Raw genomic sequence first — 6,685 nt, 5'->3', positions numbered from 1 at the left:
TATGATACACAAATTCCAGTATTTTATGAGTGTTTTCTTATACACAAATGAATTCGATTACAAAAAAAGCAATCAATATTCACTTTTTTTTCATCAAACTCATGTTTGATTCTTAACTGGAATTAATCACATGCCTTAATTTTGATTTAATGTTAGGCTTATATAGAAACATTTTTTTAGCAAGATCATTCAAATTCTACAAAAGTATATTTTTGTTAATTGAATCAGATAATTTTCTTTAGGTATTTATTTGTCTTAAATTGGGGTCTTAAATGTACATAAATTGAAATATATTTACGATTTGTCAATATGGATCAAGTGATTACAATTAATGTGCAATACATGTATATCAAAATTATAATTTTCTCAGCTCAATATTGAATCTGAATGCATTTTAATATTTTGATATTAGAGATGTTTAAATATTTAAATTTTGTCAATCTCTAAATCTGAAAATAATGTGGAACTAAGTGCAATATATGAAATTGTAAAACTAAAGGAGATTATGACAAACAAAATTTTTGAAATATTTCATTTGTATACCTTAATGCTCAAAATTATTTCAAATTTTAATCACTGTATATTTATTGAAGTTTTATCAATAATATTGCACAAAGTCAGACTTAGTTAAATGTTCAATTCAAATCATTTATCATTTTTAGACTATAGACTGATAGAAGTTTCATCATATTGTAATTTTACAAATTATACAAAATAAGTCTTTTTTTATTTGTATTACTCAGCAATTTTTTTTCTCCAACATTCGGTTAAAATTCCTAAATTTTTTATATCCCTATTTTTATGTTTTTTATTAAGTAAAGTCAAAGATTGAACTTGATATACTTTGTCATATAATTTCAGAAAATATGGCTTTCTATAAATTCAAATGTTTGATTTTTCATAATTTCTGGTAATTATGTTATTTGCTTAATGTCATATGTTTAATTTTTGTAAAGTTCAGTAGTATTTTATCTCACACTTTTCAATGTTATTCAATATTCCTTTGAGCTACCATAGTTGTTTTTATCTACCGGTATTTGTCTAGTAGTGCTCTCATATAAGTTTTTCATTTTTTTTGTAAGTCTAGGAGATACATTTTTCCAGTTGGCAAGACATGCATAATTTTAACTAAAACAGAAATCTTTAATAATTTGAAAAAATATATGTACATATATTTATATTCAAGATCATAACATTTTTTTTTCTTTTCCGAAATCAAGACAAAAAATTTCAATTCTTTTTTGTTCTTAATTGATACGGTATTTCATTTCATGGCATGCTTGAAAGTATAAGATATACATTGAAATTATTTGCAAGTTCATTTTCCATTGAAGTTACACATATGATGCCAAAAAGGAAAAGTTCAAAATTCTGATAAAATTTTTTTTTCTTCAAATTTTTCTATCCTCTCCTAGTCTTCACATTTATTGTAAATATGGAATTATGTCATGGTTACGTTAGTTATTTTTAAATACTTTTATGTAAAAAAAATGTTAGATGTTCAACTTGTCAAATTCTGGTTTTGCAGTTTATTTTAGTTCTTTACTTTTTTAAAAATTGAGGACAATTTTTTTGAAAGAAGGATGTTTATGTAGGACTGTTATTTTGACATTTGGTTTCCTTTAACAGTTTAGTTATTTACAGTTCAAGCTTTGGTATTTAGTTCAGCTTTGTTTAAATTCTCCATGCTTCTGTTGTCATCCATTTAGTAACATTTGACTTTCAACCTACTTCTCCTGTCATTCCTTTCCTATTCAGATGTGTTCATTCATTACATTCTCACATCTGATTCTTTTGTTCAACATTCTTATTATGTAATCATCACAACATCTTATTCATCTCCATCCTCTATCTCTTATTGGCTATTTTTATGAATTGGACTTTTCCACTTTCAGTTGGCTTCTCCATTCTCTTTATTTCCATTGGTTGATTTTGTGTAATTTAAATATATGCTAATTTTGTATGAGTTTTACTGAGGCAAGGAAGCCCAGCAAATATAGCAGTGTACAACCAGACTCCTTCGGTTTAAGTTCTCTTTATTTGCGTCTCAGTTTTACTTATTCCCCTTCAGTTTGATGATTTAGAACTTCATTTATTTTCAACTCCAAACTTATAATTTTCTTCAACCCTACACAAGCTCAACATTTGAGAAGAACTCAAGAGTTTGTAAGATTCGGATTTTGTTGAAAATTTCAACAAGAATAGTGATCGGAAGACTGAAACCTGAACAGTTCAGTAAGTGATCAATCAATCAATCTGAGAAGGCAACAGCGGGGCTAATAAAAGCCACGGTCGAGTCACCGGCTTAATGATTTAAGCCAAGCCGCAAACCATGCAAACGTAAGGAATGCGAGATATCTCAGAAGCCCCCGCGTGGGAGAAGGCGCCCAGAATTCGATATCTGTCTCAAATGCGTGAGGGCAGAACATCTGCAGAATTCTGATAGAGAGCTGTGGCAGAACGTTTCCAGCGGTCCGATAAGGACCTGGAACGACAGAGAGTAAGGTTGAAGAAAACCACTCGTAAGGCAGTCTATGTGTCGAGAAAAGCGACTGAGTGCCATCCTGTTAAAAGGAAAATGCCACGGACCTGCTGTCTATGTAGAATAGAACAGTCTGGTCAAAACAGCTCAACCTGGCGTGTCGGAGAAATAACGCGGCACGCATCACGACATAACAAGTGTGATAGACCGAGCGATCGAGAGAGAATCCCGGATCCCCTTTCTCCCGTACTAAATAAAGCACCCGCTCGAGGGTGCAGCGCCCACGGTGGAAGAGGTGGGAGGTGGCTTGGTTGAAGCCACCATCGCCGAGAGGGCCCATAAGGCTAGGCTGCGATGGATGTCCGCTGAGCGGAGAAGTCCCTAGCAGCAGCAAGTGTACGCCAGAGGTGAGCTGGCCAACAATGTCTCTGTCATGATCTTACGTGTAAACGACAATCAAGAGATGCCGGTCAAGAACATCGCCCGACATGATATTTCAACAGTTACGTTCCCAACGGAATCGAGTGAGGTATCAACGGCCCTGTCCTATCAAGGTTAGGGACGGAAACTGGATAAGAGTGTCTAAGTCCTCGCTTGAAGAAACAAGCGGAGGAGAAAGGCGACTTGAGGAAAATAATCACCAACATTTCCCTCAGTCTGCGGTGAGAACCAGTTGTTTATGAGAAACAGCCACAAGGCTTGGTTTCTCTGGTGATCGTAAGAGCAAGCACCGCCGGCGCCGGTTGCGACAGCGTGGAGCAGTCCGATATCGGTAAGGGCAGTCCATAAGATAGACTGTTAGAGCTAGACCAATGGCCTGGCGGCGTACAGTTTGGTGTAAACTCGCCGACCCGGCACGGTGGATGCGCCCAGGAAGTAGGCATAGAAATGCAGACAGAAAAGCCTGGGGCTTTAAACAAGCCTGAAAACATGTACACAGCCAACAATCTAATGAGATATACGGCTGTTTCTTTCCTCCGAGATGATGCTTACCCGACCGGGAAAGACTTGGGGAACAAGCTGTGAATGTCAACAGGAGGGGTATCTAGCATATAAATAGCAGATTCCGTCCAGGTGTTCGGTGCGGGTGCTGACGGCGGTGTCCAGGGGGACGACCGATGATGGCAGCTCGGGCAGGGCTCGTACGAGCCGCCCGAATACGAGACAAATAGGTTGAAATAACCATAATGCACCGGGTGGTGAAGGCATAGCGATTACTAAGCACAGGAGAACTATTAATCGCCGTGACATTCAGATCCGTTATTCATGCTCATAAGCACGGAGAGCTACGAGATAGTGAGACATACCGCTGAGCGGTGATGGTGCTAATATCGGAGTCTACAGCGGTCTCTACAGCGGCGATCGCTGGAGGACGGGTGTCTGTACTAGCCCTGACTCTAACCTTACAAGAGTAGGAGTTAAAAGTAAAGACAGGGCACCCTTACTTTCGAATAGAAAGTGAGGTTCAGGCCAAAAGCTGACGGTCCCGTCGCCTGGGCGGACGATCCGCGGGCGTGATAGGTTGCCCTCTCAAAAGCAGCCAAACATTCTCACGAGGGAAGAACGGCATGCGGTATGTAAGAAATTCTTACCTCCAATCTACAGGCCCGCTTAGGGGGTAGAATGGAGAGAGTTACCGCTGAAAGAGCCGTCGCCGTACGTGAAACTTGACGTAGAGGGCGAATTCGGGAGTACCTGCATATAAATGGGGGGTGTCTGGAAAACGAAGACCGGGGACACATATCACACTCGGGTGAAAGCGTTTGTAGTTCACGCACGAAGTGTGTACAAAGCAGTGCAATGTGTGTACAAAACACGTGCGCGGGTTAGAATGGACTTTGGACCTTGCCCCCTACACATGTTCTCCCATTGACATAACGCATGTCCCCGGTCTTCGATCTTCGTTTTCCAGACCTGTTGTTGGATGTCTGGAAAACGAAGAGAGAAGACCAGGGATCGCATCCGTCTAGCTAAAATAAACCATTATTATATTCAGATCAAATTCAGGAATATTCTGATATTGGATATGTAGTCAGTTATGATTGGTTGATAAGTTAATGATTATTTGTAAGGATATCGTTATCAGCTAGGGCATAATTAATACATAACAATTATAACGTACAATACACCTCATACTGCGCAATCACGTAGAAGCAGTCTCAACTTAACTGCTGTTTGCAACTACCATTGACATTACGCGTGTCCCCGGTCTTCGGTCTTCGTTTTCCAAACCTGTTGTTGGGTGTCTGGAAAACGAAGACAGAAGACCGGGGATCGCATCCGTCTAGCTAAAATAAACCATTATTATATTCAGATCAAATTCAGGAATATTCTGATATTGGATATGTAATCAGTTATGATTGGTTGATAAGTTAATGATTAATTGTATGGATATCGTGATGTGAATGATAATTGATTGAGCAATATATCGCGCTCAGCTGGCATTAAAAATTTTACTACCATTGACATAACACATGTCCCCGGTCTTCGATCTTCGTTTTCCAAACCTGTTGTTTGGTGTCTGGAAAACGAAGACAGAAGACCGGGGATCGCATCTGTCTAGCTAAAATAAACCATTATTATATTCAGATCAAATTCAGGAATATTCTGATATTGGATATGTAGTCAGTTATGATTGGTTGATAAGTTAATGATTATTTGTAAGGATATCGTTATCAGCTAGGGCATAATTAATACATAACAATTATAACGTACAATACACCTCATACTGCGCAATCACGTAGAAGCAGTCTCAACTTAACTGCTGTTTGCAACTACCATTGACATTACGCGTGTCCCCGGTCTTCGGTCTTCGTTTTCCAGACCTGTTGTTGGGTGTCTGGAAAACGAAGACAGAAGACCGGGGATCGCATCCGTCTAGCTAAAATAAACCATTATTATATTCAGATCAAATTCAGGAATATTCTGATATTGGATATGTGATCAGTTATGATTGGTTGATAAGTTAATTATATAATATTGGATGGCCTTGAGGTTAATACAAGGAAATATTGGACGAGCTTTGCATAAATATTGGACGAGTCGAAGACGAGTCCAATATTTTGCAAAGCGAGTCCTATATTTCCTTGTATTGACCGAAAAATGGGACATCCAGTATTATGATTATTATTCATACAGAGAATTTTAGCAAATAATTTTTAACTTACCCTCCCGCCCTGAGACTCTGCTGTATGATGGGACCTAAAGCTACGCACTTTGTTTTCAAACAATAAAACTGTCCCAATTTTAATATTTCAACAAATTATATTTCACTAATTTGTGGCAAACATTCTAAAGATCATTAACCAAGTAGAAAATATCACAAAACTCACTAATACGAAAATCCCGTCGTGTTTTTCGAAAACCTCTTAATTTCGCCGCCCGATGTAGAAGGGGTCCTAAAGCTACGCACTCGATTTATTATGCAAAAAAATAGTATTTCCTGTGCCTCAATTTCTAAAATATATTCAAATTATTATAGGATAAAATGAAATTAAAGCGAATATAACTCCAAACTTCCTAACAGTTGTTGGTTTTCTCTGCATTTAGAGATTTACTGCAGCCTCTGTAGAAAAAATTTAATAGGAATTGTTCATCACTCTCTGCAGTCACAGTTCCACACACAGTGCGCATTTGCCATTGAAAACTGCATACGCGCGCGATGAGTGGTGCGTACACTTCGGGAATTCCCCTTCTAGTCGTCCAATATTTTCAATATTGTGTCACCTCGGAAAAAATATTAGGCGAGTTCAACAAACTTTTTAAGTGGGTCGAGTGCACCAACAAAATAACACTTGTATTTGGGCTCTAAAATTGTCTGTATGAATAATAATGATTAATATTGTATGGATATCGTGATGTGAATGCTAATTGATTGAGCAATATATCGCGCTCAGCTCAGCTGGCATTAAAATTTTACTACCATTGACATAACACATGTCCCCGGTCTTCGATCTTCGTTTTCCAAACCTGTTGTTGGGTGTCTGGAAAACGAAGACAGAAGACCGGGGATCGCATCCGTCTAGCTAAAATAAACCATTATTATATTCAGATCAAATTCAGGAATATTCTGATATTGGATATGTAATCAGTTATGATTGGATGATAAGTTAATGATTAATAATTGTATGGATATCGCAATCACGTACAAGCAGTCTCAACTTAACTGCCGTTTGCAACTATATATATTTATGATAATTGATT

This window comes from Lytechinus variegatus, chromosome 1 (genome assembly GCF_018143015.1).
Source record: "Lytechinus variegatus isolate NC3 chromosome 1, Lvar_3.0, whole genome shotgun sequence".
NCBI lineage: Eukaryota > Metazoa > Echinodermata > Echinoidea > Temnopleuroida > Toxopneustidae > Lytechinus > Lytechinus variegatus.
This window is presented reverse-complemented; position numbering follows the sequence as displayed.